This window comes from Camelus dromedarius, chromosome X (assembly GCF_036321535.1).
Source record: "Camelus dromedarius isolate mCamDro1 chromosome X, mCamDro1.pat, whole genome shotgun sequence".
Taxonomy (NCBI): domain Eukaryota; kingdom Metazoa; phylum Chordata; class Mammalia; order Artiodactyla; family Camelidae; genus Camelus; species Camelus dromedarius.
In genome coordinates, this window is record NC_087472.1 from 925,803 (window position 1) to 953,550 (window position 27,748).

Here is a 27,748-nt window from a genome sequence, read left to right on the forward strand (position 1 = left end):
GAATGAAAAAGAGTGAAGAAAGCCTGCATGAAATATGGGATACCATTAAGAGAAACAACCTATGCATTATTGGATACCCAGGAGTTGAAGGGAAGGAGAAAGGAGCAGAAAACTTATTTAAAGAAATAATGGCTGAGAATGCCCCAAATGTGGGGAGAGATTTGGACATCCAAGTTCATGAAGCTCATAGGTCCCCCCAAAACTGCAACTCAAAAAATCTTCTCCAAGACACATTATTACAAAACTATCTAAAATCAAAGACAAAGAGAAAAAAAAAAAATTAAAAGTAGCAAGAGAAAAACATCCGTACATAATAGGGAACCTTCATAAGGTTGTCAGTGGATTTCTTAGCAGAAACCTTGCAGACCAGAGGAGAGTGGGATGATATATTCAAAGCACCAAAGGAAAGTGCCAATCAAGATTACTGTACCTAGCAAAGTTGTCCTTCAGAAATGAAGGAGAGATAAAGACTTCCTCAAACAAACACAAGTTAAGGGAGTCCATCACCATTAGATCTGTCTTACAAGAAATGTTGAAATAATTTCTTCAGTCTGAAATAAGAAGATGCTAATTAGTAAAATAAAAGTTTATTAAAATACTGATAAAGGTACGTGTATAGTCAAATTCAGAATACTCTAATACTGTAATGAAGTGGTGTGTTAAATACTTAACTCTAGTATAAAAGTTAAAGTACAAAACTATTAAAATAGCTATAGCTACAATAATTTGTTATAGAAACACAATATAAAATGATGTAAATCATGACATTAAAAACATAAATGTGGGAGGGAGAAGTAAAACGTAGTGTTTTTGTATGCATTGAAATTAACTTGTTATCAGCTTAAAGTGGGCTGTTATATTTATAAGATGTTTTAAGTAAGTTACCTCATGGTAACCGTAAAGCAAAAGCCTGTAGTAGATACACAAAAGGTAAAGAGAAGTGAATCAAAGCATACTACCACATGAAATCATCAAAGCACAAAGGAAGGGAGCAAGAAAGAAAGAAAGAAGCAGGGGAGCTACAAAACAGCCAGAAAAAAGTAAGATGGCATTAGTAACTCTTTACCTATCAATAATTACTTGAAACATAAATGGATTGAGTTCTTCAATCAAAAGACATTGAGTGGCTGAATGGATTAAAAAAAAAAAAAGATTCGCCTATACATTGCCTACAGGAGATTCACTTCAGCTTTAAGGACACACACAGGCTCAAATGAAAGTATGAAAAAATATATTCCATGCAAATGGAAACCAAAAGAGAGCAAGGACAGCTACATTTATATCAGACAAGATAGACTTTAAGTCAAAAGCTGTAACAAGAGACAAAGAAGGTCATCCTATAATGATAAAGGAGTCAACTCATCAAAAGGATATAACAATTGTAAATATACATGCACCCAACATTGGATCACCTAAATATATTAAGCAAGTACTAAGAGATCTGAGGGAAAAAATAGACAACAATACAGCAATAGCAGGGGACTCTAATACCTCACTTTCAACAATGGACGGAGCATCCAGATAGAAAATCATTAAGGAAACATTGGACTTGAACTATACCTTAGACCAAATAGACCTAACAGACATATACAGAATATTCCATCCGACAGCGCTAGAATGTGTGTTCGTCTCAAATGCACAGAACACGTTATCCAGGATAGATCATATGTTAGGTCACAAAAGAAAGCAAATTTTAAAATATTGAAATCACACCGAGTAACTTTTTCAACTACAATGATACGAAACTAGAAATCTGTAATAGGAGGAAAACTGGAAAGTTCCCATATATGTGGAAATTAAATACTATACTCCTGAAAAACCTGTGCGTCAAGAAGAAATTGAAATGGAAATAAATATCTCAAAACAAATGAAAATGGGAATACAACATACCAAAACTTATAGGATGCAGCAAAGTAGGTCCAAGAGGCACATTTATAGCAATAAATGCCTAAATAAGGAAAAAGGAAAATTTCAAAGAAAAAATCTTAACTCTACACTTCATGGAACTAGAAAAAGAAGAACAAAGCAAACCAGAATTAGCAGAAAGAAGGAAATAATGATCAGAGCAGAAATAAATGAAATAGAGACTAGAAAAAGATAAAAAGATAATAGAAAAGATAAACAAAACAGAGAGTTGGTTTTTGAAAAGATAAAACTGACAAATTTTTGGTTAGACTAACAAGAAGAAAAGAGATAAGTCTCAAATAAATAAAATTATAAATGAAATTTTATAAACGAAAGAGGCATTACGGCTGATACCACAGAAGTCCATAGGGTCATAAGAGACTGCAATGAACAACTGTATGCCAACAAATTGGATAATCTAGAGGAAATGAATAAATTCCTAGAAACAGGCAACTAACCAAGACTGAATCACGAAGAAATAGAAAATATGAACAGACCAATAACAGTAAGGAGACCGAATCAATAAGATGTGATAAGACACACACACACACACACACACACACACACAGAGGAATATTATTCAGCCACGAGGAAGAAGGAAATCCTGCCATTTGCTACAACATGGATGAATCTTCAGGGTATTAAACTAAGTGAAATAAGTTCAGATAGAGAGGGACAAGTACTGTACTGCATGATCTTACTTATATGTGCATTCTAAAAAGGTGGAACCTACAGCAATAGAGAATAGAATAGTAGTTGCCAAAGGTTGGGGTGTGGGGGAAATAGGGAGATGTTGGTCAAAAGGAACAAAGGTCATAATAAAGGTTATAACCAGGAGGTTATAAGATGAAGAAGTTCTGGGGATTTAACGTAGAGCATGTTGATTATAGTTAACAATACTGTATTATATATTTGAAAGTTGCTTAGAGAGTAGATCTTAAATGTTCTCACCACAAAAAAGAAATGGTAATTATGCGAGGTGATGCCTGTGCTAAGTAACCTTATTGTGGTAATCATTTCATAATGTATGTGTGTAGCGAATCATCACATTACACACCGTAAACTTACACAATGTTATAGGTCAACTGAAAAAATGCACAGCCTAGAAGTTGAGACTTACGTTTATTCGAGGACCTTACTGAGGACTATAGCCCGGAAACAACCTTGGATAGTTCTGAGGAACTGTTTCAAAGAGGTAAGGGAGGAGCCATGATATATAGGAGTTTTTGCTTAAAGAAGTATTAGAACATCAAAAGATTACTGCTAATCACAAAAACAGACATCTCAAGTTAAGATTTTTATTGCTTTTCTATGTATGAAGAATGCAAGAGTCTGGGTTTATTGAAACTATTCCTTTGATATGCATCTGGGGCCAGTATCCTGTTTTTCTCCATCCTAGATTCCCCTCACAGGGCACTGTTGGAGGCGGCTGCAGTGGTTGATGGCTTGATGGCTTGATGGCTACAACATCCTTTGTTTACTGAAATGACAGGCAGCATTCTTTGTGCACAGTAGGAAAAATAACAATGACTAAAACCTAATTAGTTAAGCCTTCAAATCTATGTGTTTTAAAAATGAACTGAGTGAAGCCAAAAAAAAAAAAAAAAGTAGATGAGAGCTTAAAAGACGGAAATTAAGGAAATTAATAAAGAAATTTTTTTAAAGGAAAAAAGATTCACCCAGCATCTTTGAAAATAGAAACAAACAAGGCAATCTGCTGGAAAATCAATAAAGAAAAAAGATGTAAGTTACCAATAAAAATGTTAGGAATGAAAAGACATAATTATGGGTACAGCAAAAAGTCAAAAATAGTAAGACAATTGAATCAATAAACCCATTTCAATATATTTAAAAACAAATTATCCAGAATAGTTCTTCTAGAGAATAAAAAGAAAAGTGATTGCTATTAGTGAGTGAGCCTGTGTCTCTAGGATGTCCTTTTACAAGTCCTTCTCAGTTATCGTCTCAGTGTTCCTACCAGGATCCAGCAGCATCTTTGATTCCTAGGAAGCTGTGATTCTCTCTCCATCCATCTCTTCAGATTTTGGAGCAGCAGTTTCCCTGGTAACCTCTGTTCTCTGCTGGATCTAAGAAGAGTTGTTGCTTTTCAGTTTATTCAACTTTTTATTTGTTGTCAGGAGAGGAGTGACAACTTCCAAGCTCTTAACCTGTCAGACAAGACCTTTACATGTGGGTATTTATGCAACAAATTTGAAAGCTTACATCCACACAGAAACCTCCACACAAATGTTTATAGCAGCTTTACTCATAGGTGCCAAAAATTGGAAGCAAAGAAGATGTTTTTCAGTAGGTGAATGAATAAACAAACTGTACTATATCTCTACCATGGGCTATTATTGAGCCATAAAATGAAATGAGCTACCAAGCTATGAAAAGACATGGAGAAACTGCGCATGGATGTTGGTAGGTGAAAGAAGCCAGTCTGAAAAGGTAACATAGTGTATGACTCTATCGTTGTTAAAAAGACAAAACTATAGAGACAGTAAAAGACCAGGCACAAAAGACCAAATATTGTATGACTCCACTTATATAAAATATATAAAATAGGCAAATTCATAGAGAGAAAGCAGATTAGAAGCTACCAGGAGCTGGGGACTATGCTAATAAAAAGTTATTGCTTAATGGCTAAAGAGCTTCTGTTTGAGGTGATAAAAAGGTTTTGGAAACAGATAGTTGTGGTGGTTACACCACCTTGTGAGTATAATTGATGCTAATCAGTTGTACACTTAAGTATGATTGAAAGGCAAAATGTGTGTGTGTGTGTGTGTGTGTGTGTTTATTTGCGTGTGTTGTGTGTGTTAGTCAGTTCGGGCTGACCGCTTAAGCCACATTCAACACATTTTCACAGTTCTCTCTATGGGCACAAGTTCAAGGAGTGCATCTTGTTGTTCACTCTGCCTGGAAGGAGGTGGATAAAAGTGTGTACCTACTGTGGTCATTGAGGAGTATGTGATAGCTTGTTAAAATGGTCAGGACTTTGAAGGAAGAGGACCGGAAAATTGACAGCAAGGTGGGCTGGGAAAGAGACGTACAACTGGATTTCCAGGAATGGGCCCACAGAGTGAGGAAATGTGCATCCCTTGGGAATGCTCACCAAGCAGTAGCCACCGCAGGGGAGTCTTTCAATAGTCAGGTAGATAAGATGATCTGTTCTGTGGACGTCAGTCACCTCCTTTTCCCAGCTGCCCAATTCTTGTTTGGTGGGCTCGTGAAAAAAGAGGACGTGGAGGACACAAGTGGAAGCTATGCATGGACTCAACAACATGGTCTTCACCTCAGCAAGGCTGACCTGGGTACTATTACTACTGCGTGCCCAACCTACCAAAAGTAGAGTCCCATATATGGAGTCATCCCTCAAAGAAATCAGCCAGCTACCTGGAAGAAGTTTGCTTATATTAGACCCCTTCCTCATGCAGGGGGGCGGCAAGTGTTTCTCTCTGGAATAGACTCCTTTTCTGTGTATGGACCTGCCCTCCCTCCCGCCATGGCTTCCAGCACGGCACGCTACCGTCCATGGACCTACTCAAGACCTAGTCACCATCGCAGTCTGCACACAGAGGCTCCACAGACCTAGATCTGAGGCATTTCCCTGGCCATCTGGGGCTCCGTGCGCTACTGAACCAACGAGCCAGGGGGTCGTGGTGTTGGCTGGGGTGACGGAGCCTGATGATCAAGAGGAGAGCCCTGCTGCTACGGAGCAGGGCTGGGGAAAGGCGTGCCTGGGACCCAGAGAATTTGGGGGGGTCCCTCCTAGTACCACTACGTAGGACAGTAACATTTGGCGGAAGGTGGGGGCAAGTCCTTCTGGACGGGACCCGCAAGGGCTCAGCCCCTCAGGAATGACGGCTTGGCGCACCCCATGCTGATCAGCTGGATGCTGGCTGAGGGCAATAGGTACAAGGGAATGGATAGTCCACGGCAAAAATGGAAAAATACCACCTCTGGCCTCATGCCTAATTGCAGAAACGAGGACTGTAATGCTTGTGCCCATTTTATTTCTTGTTTCATACGTTATAAAAGTTTGCGTTAGCCGGTCTCCTCCTCCTCTCCCTAACTTCCCTCTGCTGTTTTATAGCGGATGAGTTGGTGGAAGTTAACTTCATAGTTCAATCCACGGCCTATAGGCTGTCCCCACGATACGATGAATGAACTAGAGGTGGCAGGCGCGCCCCACTGAGAAGGGTAAGACTGTGAGCCGCTGGTGTCGGGGAGACAGTGGGTGTGTTTGTGTTTGTTTGGAGGAGAGACGCATCGTGGTAGACAGGAGACTGACTTTGGCATTGTTGTCGGAAAGCTTGCATGATGGATTAACACACGTTAAAGCCCTTGAAACAGCATCTGGAACGTAGTGAGTGTTTGCTGTTACTACGTATTAAAAGCAGAGGTATAGATGTGGAGGAGTCAAAGGGAGCACTGTGGTGGATTCTGTGGCCTGGCCCCTCAGCTTCTGGTCCAGCCTTCGTGTGGTGAGCCTCCTTCTGCTGCACACGTTGGAGAAATAAAAGCTGCACCTCCCTGGGCCCTTTTGGAACTGGCATTCTGGATGCGGTCAAGTTTGGCCAGCTCGTCGCACTCACATGTGGTCTGGAAGGCCACGTGAGACGGAAATCTGCTTCCGGGTGCTCTTGCCGGGAGTCACGGAGACGTGGGTTTCCGTGTGAGCATCAGAGTGTCTGTGTGGGGTGAGAGGCAGGGTGAGAGCAGTGGTGCGCTTCGCCACCTCGGACAGCCGACGGGTGGCATCTCTTTGCAGCTCGGCATTCGGTGACGTCACGTTGGTAGCCCGAAATCGGCCGCGGTGGGAGTGTGTACACCACGGAGGTCCGTGAAGCCTCTGGGGAGCCCATTGTTAGAGGTTCGGCAGCACGCCCCTGGGTCCAAGGCTTCCTGCCTTGTGGCCCGTGCGGGTCTAGCCGCCGCAGTGTGGCTCTGGAAGCCAGCCAACGTCCTGGGACTTGGACCATCGCCAGAGGCAGGGGTTCCCAGAACCACGGGTGGGGTCAGCAGCTTGCCGATTCTCCTCCTTCCTTGTGGCCTGGGTACCAGCTCCCTGAGAGGTCAGTTCTGTGGCGCTCTGGGTCGTCCCCAGAGCTCAGCCTACATTCCATTCTTGGCGCTCTTTAAATGATTCTGTAAGCACCTGGTTCTGTGTGTTCAATTCCCCGTGTAAAGCCAGCGCCTGGTTCGGTGTTCGATTCCCTGGGTAAAACCCGCCGGACAGGTTTGAGGTATCTGCAAATGAGCCCTGACTGATACACGAGGTGCCCCAAGTAATGCTCAGATGCCCGCATCTACCCTTGGAGTGCTAGTCGGGGCACCGGCAGGAAGATTAAAAGTGTTGAACCGAGGGGCGTTTAACGAAAGGACTGTCTGGAGATGTGCGAGGAGGGGAAGGGACCCGACCAGCAGTGCTGAGCGGGAGCTGCCTCATGCGGGCTCTGGGGAGCTGAGTGTTAAGTTGCCAGAAATCTGGGAGCAGTGTTCAATGCGGCCATTACTAGAATTTATTTTATTTTATTTTCTAAACCACTTCACTGACGCGCGTTTGACATGTACCCCCGCCCACACCCCTCGGCTTCCTCGCGAAGCTGTGTTTGCGCAGGCGCACTCGGGGGAGCGCGCAGTGCTCGGGAGCGGGGCTTCGTGAGGGAGCGCAGCCTCTCCAGCGCCGCCGAGCCGACGGGGTCTCCGGGGCGGCCCGTGGGCGGTGGGGCGGGCTGGGCGGCAACCAATCACACGCCAGGAGGCGCGCCTGAGGTGAGTTTGCGCAGGCGCACTGGGTATCTTTGCGCACGAAGGGGCGGAGCTTCGCGAGGAGCCTCAGTCGGCCAGCAGTGGGCGGGGAGAGCGGTGTCTCCGCGTCGGGTGTCTGAGGGGGACGGCGCGGCAGCCATGCAGGCCCCACACGACGGCGCGGGCGGAGCGGCGGGCGGTGCTGGAGGCCATGGTGGCCGCGGAAATCCTTATGAGCGGGGTGTTCCTGGTGGCCCTGCTGGTCAGCGTGGTGTGCGCGGAGGCGGTGGTGCTGGTGCTGCACCTCTCGGGAGAGGGCGAGGCGGAGAACCCGCGCCTGCCGCCAGACGGCCAAGGATCCTAGTTCATCAATTGTATCTTTTAGGAGGAACGGACTGTGGCCAAGGAGTGTGGAGTGGGCCGGGGGAGCACGAGGGGTGAGGCTGTTCAGGAAGGGGCGCAAGTAGGGATTGGTAGCAGCTAGAAGGGAAAGGCCGGACATCAGGAGGAAGGTCAGAGGTCAGAGCAGCGCTCGCGCGCGCGCAGGCGTGTGTGTGTGTGCGTGTGCGTGTGCGTGTGCGTGTGCGTGTGTGTGTGTGTGTGTGTGTGTGAGAGAGAGAGAGAGAGAGAGAGTGAGTGTGTGTTGGGGGTGGGGGACGGCCTGAGGATGCAAGAGGCAGAGAAGAAGGCCGGAGGGGGTAGGAGGAGACTGGGCTGGGGAGACAGTGGCGGGGCCGTGGTTGGACTGAGGAGATGAACAGGCCCCCGGGGCCTCCTGTGACTGGGCACAGGGGGTGGGGGTGGGGGGCTGTGAGCGGTCTGAGGGCTGCCTGGGGGGAAAGCAGGCCTGGAGGCTCGAGACCAGAGGCACAGGCAGATGACTGGTCTGTTGTTGACAGATGGAACCTTAACCACTTTTGCAGCACCATGAGAGTGCCGTTCCTGTCTCCCATAGAGGCAGAGGTGGCCCGCAGGTCCCTGGCTCCTCGTGTGGAACCTCATCTGCATGCCATTCGGAAGGAACTGGCAGTGATAGGCAGCTTCCTGGTCGTGTCAGTTCTAGAAGGGCCCCTGGGCTGGGGGTGGGGGTGCGGGATACGCTAAGAGCCCACCTCAGACCGGGGACTGTTTTAATGGAGATGCGAAACCGCTCAGTGTGGGGTCTAAAGGGAGGGTGGGCTGGACTGGGTCTCGGCAAGAGTTCTCACTGCCAGCTTGATTTTCCTCTCCCCTCACTTTTAGGAGATGGACTGCTCGAGATACTCGCCTCCTTGGACTTTCCTTCACTTCCTTTCTTGACCAGCTTTCCCTGGTGGTGCAGAACATGCAGCGCTTTGGACCCCTGTTTCCCCCTAAGTCTCTGCCAGGAAAAGGGGGCTGAAGCCCAACCTTGTGTCCCATGCCAGGCAGTGCTTCCTTTCCCAAGGCATTGATTCCCGCAGTAGATACCACTTTATTCTTGGAGTCTGCTTTTTCTTTTTGGCCTATATGGGCCCATGGGTGCTCAGGGCCCATTTGTTTTGTTTCCTTGTTGCTGGGGAAGGGAGATGATTAAATGTTTGTTACTGCAGAAAATCAAACTGAACTACTGTTCTGTGTCTGAGTGTTTTTTCAGCTACAGAATCTGCTTATTTACTTTCTTTTCTCCTTAGATTGGAGGGAGTGGAGGTCTGGGATTCAGATACTAAAGTAGTACTAGGCCATTGAAGACAATGTAGGAAATGGGAGAAAATGAAAATTAATTAAGTCTTGCCACCCAGCACTAAATACTATCAACGTTTTGGAATATTTTCTTAGTTTTAAATTCTTTTCATTTAACATACGAGCCTTTCTCTAAAAATCCTTCCAAACCATGTTTTTGAATGGATGCATAAAAGAGGCATTATAATGTAATTGGTGACAGTTCAAATTGCTCTTTTTTTCTCACTATAGGTAACGATTCAATGGACTCTTTGTACATGTCTTTGCGTGAATGGTTATTTCCTCAAGATAGATTCCAAAAGGTAGACATACTGAGATAGAAGTTTATTTTTCTGTTTATTTTTTTTTAAACTCTTGATCTGCAGCACACAGTGGCTCTTCAGAAAATGCACTCTCCCGCCAGAATTCTGGTTTCCCCATGTCTGTGTCACCATTGAGTTAGTTTCCTGCCCAAATAAACTGAGTGTGCATGAGAAGATAGGAATTTTGTGGCTGACTGGCCTTGTTTCAGATCAGCGAAGAAAAGGGCTGGGACAATTGCTTAAGTGTTTGGGCACGGGAGTTAGCTCCCTCTAAAATACCCTGCAGTCTTGCTAAACTCACAAATTAGTTCTAGTCACTCTTTTGTAGATTCCGTTTGACTTTCTCCATAGATGATCTTGTTATCTGGGAATAAAGGGAAGTTTTACTTCTTCCTTTCCAATCTGGATGCCTTTTATTGACTGATCTCTTTACAGTGGGTTGGGTTTTAGTTAATATTTGCATATCAAATGTTTTTCTGATTGGATAACAGACCTTGTATAGTTTACCTTGGGTGCTATATATTTTTGGATTTCTAAACATATTCTTGGACTTCATCTTCAAGTGCTGTGGTTGCTTGGAAACAACTTGATTCTTTAGAATCTTGCTTTTAAGATTTGCTACGTGGTACTAGGGCAGCTTTTAGTGTAGAATTATCTTCCGACAACGGAGGCAAGACCCTTCTGAGTACCCTTCTGAGTGCCCTTCCTCATGCCTCTTGAATGACAAGGTTCCCATTCTGGCCACTGGGGACAGGGGTCACCTAGGTCCTGCTGGAACACTGCACAAAGCTACCTTTCACCCTTTCTGGCAGCCCTCTCCCAGGCCTGGGGTAGTTTCCTCACACACTTTTGTTGCTCGGTGTCCCCTGAAGACTCAAGGGGGACCCTCTGCAGATCTCCAGCATCCTCTTGGCTTGCAGCTCTCGATCTACAGCCTGCCGGGCTTGAGGGCCTGATTTCAGTGTGATCCTCCCTCCCTCACCCAGCAAAGCCTAGAATCAGTCTACTGCCTTGGCCTGACAGATGAACCAAAGCTGCTGGGATACTTTAAAACATGTCAGATCGCATCACTCTTCCGTTAAAAAGTCTCCAAAAGGGACTCTTGCTCAGAGACAAAGCCAAAGACCTTAGAGTGGACTGAGAATCCAGGTGTGGTCCAGCCCATTTCCCCTCTGACCTCACCCACTCCCACTCTGTCACATGCTCATTCTGGTTCAGCCACGCTGGCGTCCTTAGCCTTTCAAAAATGCCAGGCCCACTCTTGCCTCAGGGCCTTTGCCCTGGCTCTTTCCTGTCAGGAACTCTCTTCCCCTGGGTTCCAGCTGGCTTACTTCCTGATCTCCTTCAGGTCCTCAAAAGACACTTCTATCTCAGCAGAAGCTTTCATGGTGACACTAAAAAATTGCATCCCGCCTTTCCCGCCCTCTGCGTTACTTACTACCCCTGCAGTACCCCCAGCTCTTGGAACAGTGCCTGCCTGGAACAGAATGGTCACAAACACAATCTCTCCATAACCAGGTCGTGACCTCAAACCCAGGTCTTGTCAATTACCATACTCTTGGTCCAGAACATTTCCGGACGGCCCCAGTCTCCTTTCACCCTTCCTAACACATGGGGAATAAATGGTAGCTGGGAGCACAGTCATTGCGATGCACTTGGGACAGTAAAGAGTTGACAGATATGAAGGCGTTTGGGTGCTGTGAAGTCACTGGACGGTTTTGAGCCCCGTGGGGACAGGATACACTCTGTTTCTTACCAGGAGCCCAGTGCCTCCCATGTCGAGAATAGGCCGAGGGCGGCTGGGGCAGAAACGGGGACACTGGCTTCCAGGTAAGAGACAAGGGCGGCCTGGACCCGTCTGGGGGCCGTGGAGGTGGGGAGAAAGAAACAGACTGAATGGACCTGGAAGATGGAGCCACCAGGACTTGCTGATGGAGTGGCAGGGCCCTGGACCTCCTCAAATCCTCAGAAACCCTGCAGTGAGTCACCCTTCCTCCCGCACAGCGGGTCCAGCTGAGCCAGAGTCCAACCGTCTCCCCACCTGCTTCCACGTGCCTGGAACAGCCACCTCCCCCCCACCCCCCGACAAAGGCGCACACCGGCTGCATTCTCGCAACTTTAATTGGAGGGGAAAAAAAATTACATGGACAAAGAAATCCTCATGCAAGAAGGAAAAAAGGAGCAAATTGGGTGTCCAGGCCCGCGGGACGGGGTCCGCTTCCTCAGAGGAGGCAGAAGAGCAAAGGAGTAAGGCACTGCTGCCTCGGCCCCGGCCCCTCGGGCAGGCCCAGGACCAGGACCAGGACGGGACAGGGCAGCGGAGGGGGAGGGTCTGGGCGCGCGCAGACCACACGGAGGGATGTGGAGGTAGGGCCCGGAGAAGGAGGGGCAGGCCCCGGACGGACGAGCCTGGTTACAGCTCCCGAGGCGCTCAGGGAGAACAGGGCCCTGGGAGGAGTTTCCAGTCCCATCCCCGAGAGGCTCGGAGGGGCTTCCTCGGCCCCCTCCCCTTGGCACAGCCACCGTCGGAGGGCAGCTTCGGGGTCATCACCCACCCGGAGTGCTGCTGGTGCCCAGGCCCCCTCTCGGAGTGGGTGGGGGCAGCCTCGGCCAGGGTGAGGGGCCAGAGGCCAGGCCAAGGCTGACTGTCACAGGGGAGCCAGGGGGCGCACGGAGAGGAGGTGCGTGTATCTTGGAGCATCCCCGGGGAGGGCGTTGGGGGAGGGGATTCACAGATGGAGATGGTGAGGAGAGATAAATTAAATAAATAGGTGGTCGGGGTATAAATAGTAAAGGGGTCAGGGGCCGTCACGACGCCTGCGCACGAGGGCGGGGGGTATTGCTGCTGCCGGGGTGGGGGGCTTAGTCCTGTCACCCCTCCCCACACAGGGCCCAAGGCAAGGCACTAATGAAGGGGACCCGGGGCGCCGGGGGCATCTTGGCCCGATGTCCTTTCCTGCGCCCCGGGCCCAGGGCTCAGCCCGAGACCCAGGCGTGGGACGCCCCCTTCCCGGGAGGGACGCGAAGACGGCTCAGGACTGAGAAGCCCCCTCCTCACCGGTTCCGCCACCCTTAGCTGTTGCCGGACACGAGGCTGATGATCTGTTCCAGCTTCTGGCGCAACTTATGCTTCCGACAAGAGGCATCTCGGTCCAGAGCGGTGAGCACCTGGGGGAGGAGGGCCCGAGCTGGGCTCTCGAGGAGGGGTTGCCCCTCTCGGCCCAGCCCCCCCACTCCCCAGCAGGAGTGCTGTCCCCCTCTGCCTCCCTCTCCCCACCGGGGCCCTGGGCACGTGGGCGGGGCTGCAACCTCTCTGAAGCCTCAGCAGACATCCTCCCGCTGCTCCTCAACCCCAAATCCTCCCCCAGTGCAGAACTTTCTCCTCCTGGCCACAGCCCGAGCGCAGCCCTGGGGGCCCTCCCAACCCCCTCGGACTCCGCTCCGCTGCCGGCTGCCCCTCTTCTCTGCCCGCTCTGAGTGTCCCAGGGCTCTCAGTGCTGGCGCCGCTTCTCCCTCTACAGTGGCCCATGGCCCCCACCCCTAGCCTGGTTCGCTCATCTGGGCTCAGTGTTTTCAGGGCCCTGTCCTGACTCACACGTTCTTCCCTCCATCCCAGACGTGTCCCCACACTCCAGACTCATATCCCGCTGCCAGACAGACATCTCCACTTGGATGTGAAATAGATGTGTCAAGATGAGGTCCTCCACTGCAGCGTTCAGCCACGTAATAACAGTACCGAGTGAAATAGCCCAACACAGCTACAGAAACCAGAGAATAAACCTTACATGTACGTTTGTCAAATGTTTTTATAAATACATCTGTGTTCTCTACATGTATAGAATATCAAATCTTTGTCACAATTGGAAAACACTTTTATTTTCCTTCACATTGCTTCATTTTACCTTTGTTCATGGTCCTGCTCTATGTACAAGTTTAAAATTTTTAAATATGATTAAATGATCATTTTTTTAATAACTTCTGGATTTTGTTTCCCATGAAAACCTCTGCCCATTATAAAATTATGAAAATGTTCATCTGCAGCATCTTGTACCGCTTTAAGTGTTTAATCTCCTGGGAATGTATTTTGGTGAGAAATGACATTGGGATCTAACTTTGTTTTCCCTCCAAAGTGCTAGTCGGCTGTCCCAGCACCGCTTAGTGGATAATCCAGATTTCCCCACCAAATCCTAAACCCCCATCTGGGGTTATTCTTGCACATTTGTCCAACCAGCGGATATGGGTTGGGTGATTCCAGGATGGCCTCTGTGGAAATGAGCTGGAGAATCCTGTAGGGAAGGTAGGGAACGGGGTTGGGAGACAGAGGGAGAGTCAGAGACAGAGTCAGAGAGCCTGTTGCAAAGGAAACCTTCTGGAATGCTGGGAGGGAAGGTCACAGACCGTCAGCTGGGTGACATTTTGGATGTGTCTGTGGTCCTCTGGGCCTTCCAAATCATCTCCAGTATCCCCATGACAACTGTGAGGAACCCACTCCTTGCTAACTGGTGTCTTACACTCATGACAGAGCCTTGGTGGGGCGGGAATCCGACTACCACTGTAATTGAGTGGTTTCAGGGTTCTTTTCTAAGTTGGGTTTTCTTGGCATCGCCACACGCTGGCTCCATGCACTAAGCGACCCCACTGGCCAGCTTGCGGGGAGGCTGTAAGGTTCCCTCTGGGTCGGGAGGCAATAAAGTCAAGACTGGGGCTGTGCCTCCCAGGCTCTAGGTTACCTGAGACCATCAGAAGTGCCTGTCCACTGGGGTCACAGTTACAAATGGCTTCATGGCAGCGTCTACCCAAACCCCTGAGTTTCCCCTCCGAGAACAGGCTGCCCCATCGCCCACTGGAAACAGCGGGCTTCACTGCCCCCTCCCCTCCAGTGTGCACGGGGGAGTCGCTCGGCCTTCCCCAACCTGACCCAGTAATAAGTGCAAGTCACCCAAATCACCCTGCATTTCCCGAGTCTGTTGCTTGAAACCCACCTGTGCTAGTCTGCATAGTTGGAGCACCTTGGCTGTTAAGAGACGGAACGCAGCTGGGACTAGGTGAGGGGGCTCACTGCAGGGACAGGGAGGGGCGCACAGAATTGACTGAGGGGCTGACAGGACCCAGAGCACCCCTGGGGGCATCTCGTGGCAGGAACTCAGACTGGCTCTGCAAGGAGCTGCTCTCAGAGACTCAGCTCCAACCACTTTCCATCTCTGTGTGGCTCTGCCTCCACTTCCAACTCCCCGAGAGACTCTGATGGGCGCAGTGTGGGTGACCTTCCCAAGGCTGCAGGGAGAGGACCAGAGGAGGACGCCAGAGAGGAGTTGGGGTCAACGGATTACAGTGGCTTAGCGGTCTGCCACGGGGACACTAAAGTCTCTGGATGAGGTGGGAGTGGGACAGAGAAGGGACTGAGAGCCTGTAGCAGCGTCCCCATAAATGCAAGAGTGGAGAATGGTTCGTTTCCGAGACAGCAATGAGCAAGGGGGCTGGACAGGAGCCTCAGTGGGCAGAGTGTTCTAATTTTTTCCATGAGTTTGTTTTTTTACTGCAGTGAAATTCACATAACGTAAATTAACCATTCTAAAGTGTACATTGCAGTGATATTTAGTACAGTGTTGGGCAACTACCTCCTCTGCATGGTTCCAAACGTTTTCATCAGTTCCAAGAAGACCCTGTACCCATTAAGCAGTCACTCTCTATTCCCCCATCCTTGCCTCTGGCCGCCACTAATCTGCTTTGTGTCGCTGGATTTGCCTCTTCTGCACATCAGTGGAATCATACAGTATATGGATATGGCCTCTTGTGTCTGGCTTCCTTCACTGAGCATGATGTTTCCAACATTTGCTTCCGTGTTTCAGCACGTGTGAATAGTCCATTAGTTTTCGTGCCTGAATAACATTCCATTGTACGGCTATACCACATTTTGTTTATCCGTTCTTCAGCTGATGCACTCGTGACTTGTGCTGGCTATTATGAGTAGTGCTGCTATTCATGTGCAAGTTTTTATTTGAACACCTGTTTTTCATTCTTTTAGTTATATACCTAGGAGTAGAATTACTGACTGGTTCATATAATAATGTTCTGTATACTTATTCAAGAATCAGAATTCTATTTAATGCCAAAGCCTGCTACACTCTTAGCCATACGTGTCTAAGTAAATGACGTGCACAACTGCTCTAGCTTTTTCAAGATCCTGTGGTTATTTGGGGTCCTGTGCAGTTCCCTGTGAATTTTTGGATCAGCTTTTCCATTTCCACAAAAAGTGCTGTTGAGATTCTCCTGAGGATGGCATTGAGTCTGTAGACCACGTGGTGAGTATTGCCATGTTAACAGTATGAAGTCTTCCGACCCATGTACATGGGAAGTTTTTTCATTTAATTTCCATCTTCTTTAATTTCTTTGAACAATGTTTTGTAGTTTTCAGTGTACACGTCTTGCACCCCTTCGGTTACATTTACTCTAAATGTTTTCATCTTTTTGTTGCTATTATAGATGCTATTATTTCCTCGATTTCATTTTTGAAGCGTTCATTGTTAGCATGTAGAATTTCAACTGATTTTTGTGTGTTGATCTCATGTCCTGCAACTTTGCTGAATTAGATAAATAGGTCTAGTAGTTGTGTGTGTGCGTGTGCGCGCGCGTGTGTGTATTCTTTAGGGTTTCATAGGTAAGAGCAAATCATCTGTGAATAGAGATAATCATGCTTCTGACATTCCCATTTAGATACTTATTCTTGCCTAATTGCTCTGGCTAGAAATTCCAGTACAATGTTGAATAGAAATGAGGAAAGTGGGCATCCTTGTCTTCTGCCTGATCTTTTTTAAGGCAGGTGTTTACAGCCATAAATTTCCCTCTGAGCACTGCTTTCACTGCCTCCCGTCAGTTTTGGTATGTCATTTTTTCTCTCGTTTTCACTCATCCCAATGTGTTTTCCAACTTACCTGTGGTTTCTTCTTTGACCCCTTGTTTGTTTGAGAGCGAGTCACTTAATTTTCACACGTTTGTGACTTTGCCAGTTCTCCTCCTGGGACTGATTTCTAGTCTCGTTCTATTGTGGCTGCGGAGCGTGCTATGTATGGTTTCAGTCTTTTAAGCTTTACTGAGACTTGCTTTGTGGCCTGTTCTGGAAAACATTCCACATATTCTGCTGCTGTTGGGTGGTGTATTCTGTACACGTGTGTTAGGTTTGGTTGGTTTATACGTTGTTCAAGTCCTCTGTTTCTTCACTGATCTGCTGTCTGGGTGTTCTATCCGTGATTGAAGGTAGAGTATTGAAGTCACCAACTATTATTGTGGAACTGGCTCTCTCCCTTCAACTCTGTCAGTGCTTGCTTCATGTATTTTGGGACTTATTGTTAGGTGTGTATACGTTTACACTAGTTATATCTTCTTGACAAATTGACCTTTTAATCATTATATGATTTTTGTCTCATGACAGCTTTTGGCTTAAAGTCTATTTTATCTGATATTAATGTAGTCGCCCCAGCTCCCTTTTGGTTATTATTTGCATGGAATATTTTTTTCATCCCTTAACTTTCGACCTGTCTGTGCTTTTGGCTCTAAAGTGAGTCTCTTGTACACAGCCTGTAGTTGGGTTGTGTTTTGTAGGTGCATTTTGCCAGCCTGCTTTCATCTGGAGCATGTGATCCACCTACATGTAAAGTAGTCATTGATGAGAGAGCACTTCCTTTTGCCACTGTGCTTCCCCCGTGTGTCTCATATCTTTTTTGTCTGTCAGTTCCTCCATTAGTGCCTAATTTGGGTTAGATAGGTAGTTTCCAGATACCATCTTTATTCCCTTCTCTTTTATTTCACTGTATATTTTCTTAGTGGTTTCCCTGGGGATTACAATGAACATCTTTTACTTATACAATCTAGGTTGAATCAGTGCCGACTTTGCTTCAAGAGTATACAAAAAGTATGCTCCTCTACAGCTCCACCTCCCCCTCTTATGTGTTTATTGTTGCAATTTACATCTTGATACACTGTGTGCCCATTAGCATTGTTTTATGCTTTTGGTTTTTTAATCATTTATGAAAAGAGAGGAGTTAAACACCCAAAATACATTAAGATTGACTCTTATATTCGCCTCTGTGTTTACTCTTACTTACGGTCTTTATTTCTTTGTATGACTTCAAGTTACTGTCTAGTGTCCTGTCACTTCAGCCTGAAACACTCCCTTCAGCACTGCTCGCAGGGTTGATCTACTAGCAGTGAATTCTCTCAGATTTCGTTTGTCAGGGAATGCCCTAAGTTCTTCTTCATTTCTGGAGGGAAGTTTTGCCAGATAGAGAATCCTTGGTTGACAATTTTGTTTTCTTTCAGAACTTCCAATATGTCACCCCACTGCCTTCTGATCTCCATGGATTTTGATGATAAATCGTCAGTCTGACTGAGGATCCCTTGTACATAACAAAGTGCTCCTCTCTTCTGCTTTCAAGATTCTCTATTTGTCTTTTGAGTTTGAGTGTAATATGTTTTGGCATGGATCTCTTGGTTTTTATCATATTTGGGATTCATTGAGCTTTTTCTTTTTCTTTTTAAACATTTTTTTTTAATTGAGTTATAGTCATTTTACAATGTTGTGTCAAATTCCAGTGTAGAGCACAATTTTTCAGTTATACATGAACATGCATATATTCATTGTCACATTTTTTTCTCTGCCAGCCACCACAAGATCTTGTACATATTTCCCTGTGCTATACAGTATAGTCTTGTTTATCTATTCTACATTTTGAACTCCCAGTCTGTCCCTTCCCACCCCCCGCCCCCTGGGCTCATTGAGCTTTTTCGATGCGTAGATTCACGCTCTCATCAGTTTGGGGCATTTTTTGGCCATTGGTTATTCAAACAGCGTTTTGGGCCCTCTCTCTCTTTCCTTCTCCTGGGACCCCCACAAGGCATATGTTGGCCTGCGTGATAGTGTTCCACAGTGCTCTTAGGCTCCGTTCATTTTTCTTCATTCTGTTTCCCTTTCTGCTCCTCAGACTAAGTAATTTCACTTTTTATCTATCGTCCAGTTTACCGATTCTGTCTTCTGCCTGCTCATATCTGCTACTGAAGCCTTATCATGAATTATTCATTTCAGTTTTTGTACTATTCAGTTTCACATCTTCTGTTGGGTTCCTGTTTATAATTTCTGTCACTCTATTAATATTCTCTACTTGTTGAGACAGTGTTCTCCTCATTTCCTTTAGCTTTTTGAACATATTTAAGAAAATCAACTTAGCCTTTCTCTAGTAAGTCCAATGTCTGTGTCTCTTCATGACGAGTTTCTGCTAATTTATTTTCCTCCTATGAATGGGCCATATTTACTTGTTTCTCTGCATGCCTCATAATTTTTCATTAAAAACTGGACATCTTGAGTATTACAATGTAGTAACTCTGGAAATTGGATTCTTCCCCATCCTCAGAGTCTGTTTTGTTGCTTTCTGTGGGTTGTGGTTGCGTATTGGTTGGGTGACTTTCCTAAACTATCTTCCAAAAACTATGTTTTATCATGTGTGGTCTCTGAAGTATCTGTTCCTTAAGCTTTTGGTCAGCTGGTGGATTGGCAGAGATTTCCTTAAACACCTGGAGAGGGGGAAAAGGAACGGAAATGAAGAATAAAATACTCTCCTGGTCTCTGCAGATTGGCTCTGTGTTGGGGCACTCCTTCAATGCTTAGCCAGTCTGTTTACAACTCTGCCTTTGTCTCCATTTCTTATGTATGTTTTTCTGAGCCTAAATATCAGCTGGAGGAGGTGACAGCTTACAGTACTCTCAAGTCCCTTCTGAGCATGAATCCGGCCCTAGGCATGCACATGACTTTCTAGATTCCACATTATAAGCAGGAGCTTTTCAAAGCCAATATTCCCGAAGGTAACTTTACCCAATGTTTCTTCCAAAGGTTTGCTGTGTCTTTTGTTTGTCCCAGCTATAATCTTTTGCCCCAAGAGGCAGTGGCGTGTTCGTTGTTTTCAAGAAACACTCTCTTAGCTGCTTTTCTGCCCTGAGAGAGTTGAGTTGGGTGAACCAAGGCCAGTGTCTTGAGTCAGTTCTTCAGCGAATCCCCAGATAGGTCCAAACAGACAGAAACAATTCCTTGGGAACAAAGTCTGCTCTTTGCTCCTGCCTCCTGAGCCAAGTATCACATTGGGAACGTAGGCTGCCGTCTTCAAGACTGCTGCTGTACTGGGAAGGGATGTTGGGGGAAGGCTAAAGTTAAGACACCAGGAAGTTCTACTGCTTTTAAGTCACCCTTTCTTGCTTGGTTGCTGGGAACACTTGATGAGTTTTATGAGTTCTGACAGCATTGACTCTGACCATCTTTGCTAACTTTTTCACTGTCTCTGTGGAGGGACAGGCCCTTGGAGCTCCCAACTTCTGCTGCTTTTGCTGAAGTCCTTCTTGGGCTTTCTTTTTCAAGAGGAGAGGAAAGACTGTGCTGAAGAGTAGCCCTGGGAGCGAGGAGAGGCCACTGACCCTGCCTTCGGACCCTGAGGTACATGGGGGGCGAGAAGAAAAGACAGCCTACCTTGGAGAGAACTGCGAGAAGGTAGTGTCCTCAGGGTACAGAGCCAAGCCTCCTTTATGGTGGAAGGTAGAGGGACTGCTTTGAGAAGAGACCGATTACAAATTAAGAGTTCCAGAGGGCCCAGTGAAGGTTGCGGTCTGAGGGGAGAGGCCAGGATGAGGCAGCTGGGTTGGGGGGAAGGATGTCCAGGCTCTGGTGCTTTGAGATGAGGCTTTGATTCCAGTCTCACTAAGGGTTTTAAATATCAAGTAGGAATGCCAGATTTGACAAGTGCCATTTTAGCATCCATTACATGTATTACAAAGTCTTGTCTTTCTGTCAGCTTGTGTGATTGTTTGCCTTGATAGATGTCATAATGTCAATTATTCATAGATTCCTATTTGATGCCTTAACCCTTCAATATACTGCTGGGCTGGATTTGAATGTAGTGAAGATTTTTGCCTCATTATTCTTTTGTGTGTATGCTGCTGTTACCCAATTTTAATTTCAGAGTTATGCTAGCTTGAGGCCATGCTGACTCAGTGGTGAGCCAGAGAAATGTCATTCCTTCCCTTGTAAACTTTTACTATTTGAGTAAGGGGTTAGCGGGTTGACAATCTGACAAATTAAAAGAATTTCCTCTTAAAGTCATCTGGGTTAAAAGCATGTGGTTTATTTTTGGTGGAGGTCCATAGAATCTTCTTCAGTTTCTTCCAGGAATGTTTATCTATTCATCATCACCTCTTCTCGGGTCAATCTTTTAAAATCAGATTTTACTACGTTTTCTGCCTCATCTGAATTTGAGATTTTTGAGTGTAGATCTGTCTATCTAGTGGAATCCTACTAGCCTTTGTGGATTCCATGACGTGAGCTTGAGAAGGAGAGACAGACACAGGGACATGACGCCTTAGATGAGCCCTCACGTGAGAAGGCCTCATGAGCCTTGAACCCTAACTGTGCTTGTGCCTCAAACTCAGCCCATCACGGAGGCCTCCTGAAAGACACATTAACGTCCATGGATTATCATTTGGGAAACTGACACGTGTTTATCGTTGAAAAAGGATGCAGGTATAGACGTCACGCCCCAGAGATAGCCACTGTTGGTTAGCGTTTTCGTGACCATCTTTTCGTGCGTCTTTCTGTGCATATGTACATGTGAGCACGTATGTCTCTGTCTATGTCTACGAAGTAGATGTGTCTAAGTGCGCGCGCACACACACAGAATTTTGCCTAATGGTCTTCGCCCAGACTCTCACGCGGATGAAATTAAAAGGCCCACAGGGGTCCAACCAATGCACAAGTCAACCCACTTCCACCCACTCTCCCCAAACCAGGCCCTATCTTTTCAGTTCTCTTGGTCTTCTCTGCCTGGTGTTCCTTTCCTCCTGGGGAAGCAGGCGGGGCTCCCGCCCTGAGGGAGAGCTTCCACTCCGCCCTCCTGCACTCTGTGGTGACCAGGCAGAGCCACAAGTCAGTCTTGTCCTTCCTACCCCAGGTTGGCGTTCCGCCCCGAAACGTCACAAAGGACGATTTCAGCGGTGCTGAAGGTCCCCAGGTTGCCCCTGTCTTGCTGGCACACGTGTTTCCAGTGCCTGTTTGCAGAAGCCAGCAGCATGGTGAAAGGCAACCTGAGTGTCACCCCAGAGTTTCTCCTCCTGGGACTGTCAGAGGTGCCTGAACACCAGCCCTTCCTCTTCTGTCTGTTCCTGACCATGTACCTGGTCGCCGTAGTGGGGAACCTGCTCATTGTCCTGGCCAACAGCGCCACCTCCACCCTCCACATCCCCATGTACTTCCTCATAGCCAGCCTGTCCTGCGTTGATGTCTGCTTCACCTCTGTCACTGTACCAAAGATGCTGCTAAACATGCACGCCCAGAGCCAATCCATCTCCTACGGCCGGTGCCTCGCCCAGATGTATTTTCTCATCTTGTTTCTAGAACTGGACAATGTCCTCTTGGCACTGATGGCGTATGACCGATTTCTGGCCATATGTCACCCTCTTCACTACACCACCACCATGAGCCCCAAGTTCTGCATCATGTCAGTGTCCGTGGCTCTGATTGTCACAAATGTCTATCCCCTGGTCCACACCCTCCTGATGAGTACGCTGTCATTCTGTGCAAGTGTCAGAATCCACCACATTTTCTGTGAGCTCTACGCACTGTGAAGCTCTCCTGCTCAGATACCCACACCAGTGAGCTGGTCGTCTACACCATGGGGAGCTTTCTGTTTGTCTGTCCCTTCCTCTTTCTCTCTCTCTCTCCTACGTACGCATTTTCTCAGCCATCCAAAGGCTGCGTTCTTCCCGGGGCAAGCTGAAAGCCTTTTCCACGTGCAGTTCCCACCTGGCTGTGGTGTCACTATTCTATGGGACCCTCTTCGGGGTGTATCTGCGCCCTTCCTCCTCCTACACAGCCGAGGACTCGGCGGCCACGGTGCTTGCTGTACGTGCTCGTGGCCCCCATGCTCAACCCCTTCATTTACAGTCTCAGGAATAAAGACATGAAGGGGGCCCTGAGGCACCTCCTGAGCTGGAGGAAGGGCTGGTCTTGGTGACGGTGGGACAGAGATGCCCTGTCTCCTCCTTGCCTTCGGGTTGGAGGGGACTGTCCCTGAGACGGAAGTCTCAGGTGTCCAGCGCCCCCCGAGTCTCTGCTGTCCTCACGTGCATCTGCTCACCAACCAGCCCTCCCTGCGTGACTCTGCTGTGCCAGGCCATGGTGGGGGGTGGGGGAGGGGGCAGCTCGCTTGCGTGAAGACTCGGTTTTCAATTCACTCTATACGTCTTTCTAGATCTATCCAAACCCCGACTGCCCCGTGCAGTTTTACTGCGAGTGGAATGAAACACAAGTAACGGGGCATGTTTTGTGCCGGGCACCGCTTTCAGGGGGCGTATGCAATTATTCAGTGTCCCAAACATTCTGTGATGGAGACGCTGCCATCGTCCGCGTCTTCTAGATGAGGGACGTCGTCAGAGAAGTGGCAGCATTCTCGCTTCGGCTTGGGTGGGACTGGTTTGTTGGATGGAACTGAAGAGGTTCCTGTCGCTCTCAAGAGAACAAAATCTGCAATTGGAGGCTGTCGCCAGTAGGTGGCAGTACATGCACGGGCACGGGCTGTGACGCCCCCAGGAGGCTTGGGAGCTGCGGGGAGAGAGATGGGTGGGGTGCCCCTTCCGACTCCGGCGTGGGTCGTGGTGGGTCAACACACTGCCCGGGCCACAGACATCCCCGCCGACGTCACAGAGTACACTCCCAGTGCAGGCGAAGGCACTGCGTTCACCGCCATTTCTCGACTGGTGCGGGTGACAAGAACTGCAACTGTGTGGCCGAGAGTCTTTTCCAGGATGGACACAGCCATCGTCCGTCCCACGTGCTCTGCTACAAGATGGGCTTTTCCCGCCTCCTCTTGAGAGGTGGGGGTCTGTATCCCCGACGCCCGAATCTGGGCTGGCCTGTGCCTGCTTGCTCCCGTGGAGTAGAGAGGAAGAGATGCCGTGTGACTTCCAAGGCTGAGTCATGGAAGGCGGTGCAGCTTCAGGACTGTTCCCTGGACGAGGTGCTCTGGGATCCCTGAGCTGCCTGTAAGAGGAGGCAGCGTCCGAAGGTCGCAATGATGCGAGGAAACCAAGCTCCTTGGAGGGGCCACGTGGAGGTGCGCTGGTCCACAGAGCCCAGCCTTCCAGTTGTCCCAGCCAGATGGGGGACAGGTGGGTGAGGGGGCCCTCGGAGGATTCTGGCCCCCACCTGCTTGAGTCTTCCCAGCCGAGGCCCCAGACATCACCGAGCGGAGAAACCAGGTGCCTAGTTTGCCCTGTCCCAACTCCTGACCCGCAGGGTCTGTGTGCACAATAAATTGGTGTGGTTATGATACAAAGATACAATAAAAATCAATACGGTTTAGGCATGAGAGAGAGGGTGAAAACTAAATATTTAAAAAGCAAATCAATTTTGACTCCAGATAAAATGAGACAATTTCTAGGAGTATCTTAATTTCCAAAATTGACTTAAGAAGAGATAGATAGCTTCTTGACGCCAGTACTAAAGGGAAAATTTGAAAGGTGGCCAAAGATTTAATCCAAGGAGAAAGAGAGATCGAGTCCAGTTTATTTGATCAAAACTTCAAGAAGCAAAATATTCCCATGTTATTGAAAAGGTTAAAGAACATGGAAAAGATATCAAGTATACCAATTTAATCTTTAAAATCAATATGACTGACATCAATCTGGAAACGAACATTGCACATGTGCTTGCACACACATTCACATACAGAGAGAAAAAGAATCAGAGACCAAAAAAATCACCTGTTAAAAGACTATCACACCATGACTTACTACTCGCTTTGCCTTTTTTTAGCACTTACCGATACTTGAAATTTATATATATATACAAATATAATGTTTTTAATATATATATATATAATTTTAAGCTCTTTTTTCCTTTATCCATGAGTCCGGAGATTTTTTTCTGTCCTATTCATGTGACATTAGTAGGTGTTCAGTAAATATGGTTTGAATGAAGGACTGAAAGAATGTAATTCACTACACCGATATGTTGATTAATACGTATGTGAGGTGGTTACATATTTATCTTAACTGATTTTTCATTGATAATGATAATCAATCATTAATTGATTCTCTTTGTAAATTATCAACAGCAATGCAATAGAAAGTGGACAAGGAAGTGAACAGAAACTCACAGAAAAAGAAATACAAGTGGTTTTTAAACATAAGAAGAGAGAATCAATGTCATTCATAATTTGAGAAATACAAATTAAACTCACACTGAAATTCCCCTTTTCAACTCTCAGACACCAAAATCCAAAAAGATATAAAAATAATTTCCTGAAAAAAGACTCCAGACTTGCAGCGTTTTATGGGAAAGTTCTACTTTTTAATGTTCATGGAATATACACATACCATAATATGGTGTAGTCCAAAGATGGAAAACTCACACATTTTTAAGAAGCTGCTATGACCCTGATCCCGAATCATCTTCCAAAAAACAGAGAGGAAACCTATGAGATGTGGCCAAAGTCATATTCATAGGAGAAATAACAACCTTAAAAGGACTCAGTATAAATTGGTGTAGTATGGCAATTCTTGGCGGCTCCTAGGTATCTTCATTGGTGAGATCTGGCTTATAATAGCCTTTATAATAAACAAGGAATTGTAAGTGTGTTCCTAAGTTCTGTGAGCCATTCTAGCGAAATATGGAAACTGGGAAGGGGATCATGGGAACCACCTACTGACAGCCAGTTTGTCAGAAGCATAGAGGGCCCCTGAGACTTGCAAGTGGCATCTAAAGTGGGGGACAGCCTTGAGGGACTGAGCTTTTAACATGTAAGGTCTGAGCCTCTGGTAATCTAGGCTTCTATGAGAAAAATCTTCAAAATCTGCACATATATTTATCAGTTTCAGCCCTCTTCTTTATTTGTAGATCCAAATCCATATCTGGTATGTATTACTTTACTTCAACCTGAAGAACTTCCAGTAACATTTCTTAAGGTTAAGTTCAGTTGGTGAAAACTCTCTGATTTTGTTTTTTGTTTCTGAAAATGTCTGTGTTCCTTCTTTATTTCTGAAATATATTTTCACAGGATGTAAAACTCTAGATTGACAGTTTTGTCTGTTTCAGCACTGTACAAATTTTATTAGTATCTTCTGGTTTTCATAATTTCTGGCAAAAAGACTATAGTAATTCTTTTTTTAAGCTGTGCAATTTTTTATTAAGATATAATTGACAGCTAACATTATATTAGTTTCAGGTGCCAACATAATGATTCAATATCTGTATATATTGTGAAACTTTCTAATATACAATACAGTACTATTAACTCTAGCCACCACGCTGCACATTAGGTCCCTAGGTCTTATTTATTTTATAGCTGGAAGTCTGTACCTTTGGACCACCTTTGCCCATTTTGCCCACCCTCCATCCCCTGCCTTTGGCAACCACCAATCTGTACCTATGAATTCAGTTTTTGTTTGTTTGTTTTAAGATTCCAGGTGTAAGTCAGATCATATGGCATTTATCTTTCTCTGTCTGATTTAGTGGGGATAAATACCCAGAGGTGGGATTGCTGGATCATGTGGTAGTCCTATTTTTGCTTTTTTTAGGAACCTCCATACTGTTTTCCATAGTGGCTGCACCAATTTACATTTCCACGAACAATGCACGAGAGTTCCCTTTTCTCCACACCCTCACTAATCTTTGTTATTTCTTGTCTCTTTGATAATTGCCATTCTAATAGGGATGAAGTGATGTCTCATTGTGCTTTTGAGCTGCATGTCCAGGGTAATTAGTGATGCTGAGCATCTTTTGTATGTCCCCGTTGGCCATTTACACGTATTCCTTGGAAAGATGTCTATTCAGGTCCTCTGCCCATTTAAAAAAATCAGACTGTTGTCTCGCTATTGAGCTGTAGGAATTCCTTCTGTATTTTGTACATGAACCCCTTATCAGATTTGCAAGTGTCGTCTCCCACTCAGTAGGTTGCCTTTTCACTTTGGTGATGCTTCCTTTGCCATGCAGAAGCTTTTAATTTAACACAGTCCCAGTTTATGTTTGCTTTTGTTGTCTTTGGTTTTGGTGTCAAATCTAAAAGAAAAAAAAAAACTATTTCACCAAGGCTGATGTCAAGGAGCTTACTGCCTATGTTTTCTTCTAGGAGTTTCATGGTTTTAAGTCCTACATGCAAGTCTCAATCCATTTTGAGTTAGAAAGAATTTAAATGTAGCTAGTGTTCTACAGCCCTTGTATATCATGAGGGAGAGAAAAGATACTGGTTATCTTTAGACTTAGAAAAGTGAAATATGCATGTAATAATCTCTAGGGAAAGAAACTTAAAACTAGGAGGGAAAACTGTGTACTTACAAACTAATTAAAAAAATGAAAATATAAAACATACTACATCCAGGAACATCCATGTTGCTGCAAATGGCGTTATGTTGTCGGGTTTTATGGCTGAGTAGTATTCCACTGTATAAATACACCACTTCTTCTTTATCCAGTCATCCGTCGATGGACATTTAGGCTGTTTCCATGTCTTGGCTACTGTAAATAGTGCTGCTATGAACATTGGGGTGCAGGTGTCATCCTGAAGTAGGGTTCCTTCTGGATATATGCCCAGGAGCGGGACTCCTGGGTCGTACGGTAAGTCTATTCCTAGTCTTTTGAGGAATCTCCATACTGTTTTCCACAGTGGCTGCACCAAACTGCATTCCCACCAGCAGTGTAGGAGGGTTCCCCTTTCTCCACAGCCTCTCCAGCAAAATTTGTCATTTGTGGACTTTCGAATGATGGCCATTCTGACTGGTGCGAGGTGATACCTCATTGTAGTTTTGATGTGCATTTCTCCGATAGTTAGTGATCTTGAGCATTTTTTCATGTGCCTATTGGTCATTTGTATTTCTTCCTTGGAGAATTGCTTGTTTAGGTCTTCTGCCCATTTTTGGATTGGGTTGTTTGTTCTTTTCTTATTATGTCGTATGAGCTGCTTATATATTCTGGAGATCAAGCCTTTGTCGGTTTCACCGTTTGCAAAACTTTTCTCCCATTCTGTAGGTTGTTGTTTTGTTTTGCTTATGGTTTCCTTTGC

General features: G+C 46.3%; 1 long non-coding RNA gene and 1 pseudogene across 1 annotated transcript; both read left to right on the forward strand.

The window, feature by feature from the left end:
• Positions 1 to 7,744: 7,744 nt before the first annotated feature.
• On the forward strand, positions 7,745 to 9,129 carry LOC105087102 (uncharacterized). The gene is made up of 3 exons (XR_010379454.1): positions 7,745 to 8,033; positions 8,583 to 8,711; positions 8,902 to 9,129. It is a non-coding gene; the product is annotated as an uncharacterized LOC105087102 (long non-coding RNA).
• A 12,632-nt stretch (positions 9,130 to 21,761) lies between these two features.
• On the forward strand, positions 21,762 to 22,705 carry LOC135320177 (olfactory receptor 1D2-like; annotated as a pseudogene).
• Positions 22,706 to 27,748: the final 5,043 nt, after the last annotated feature.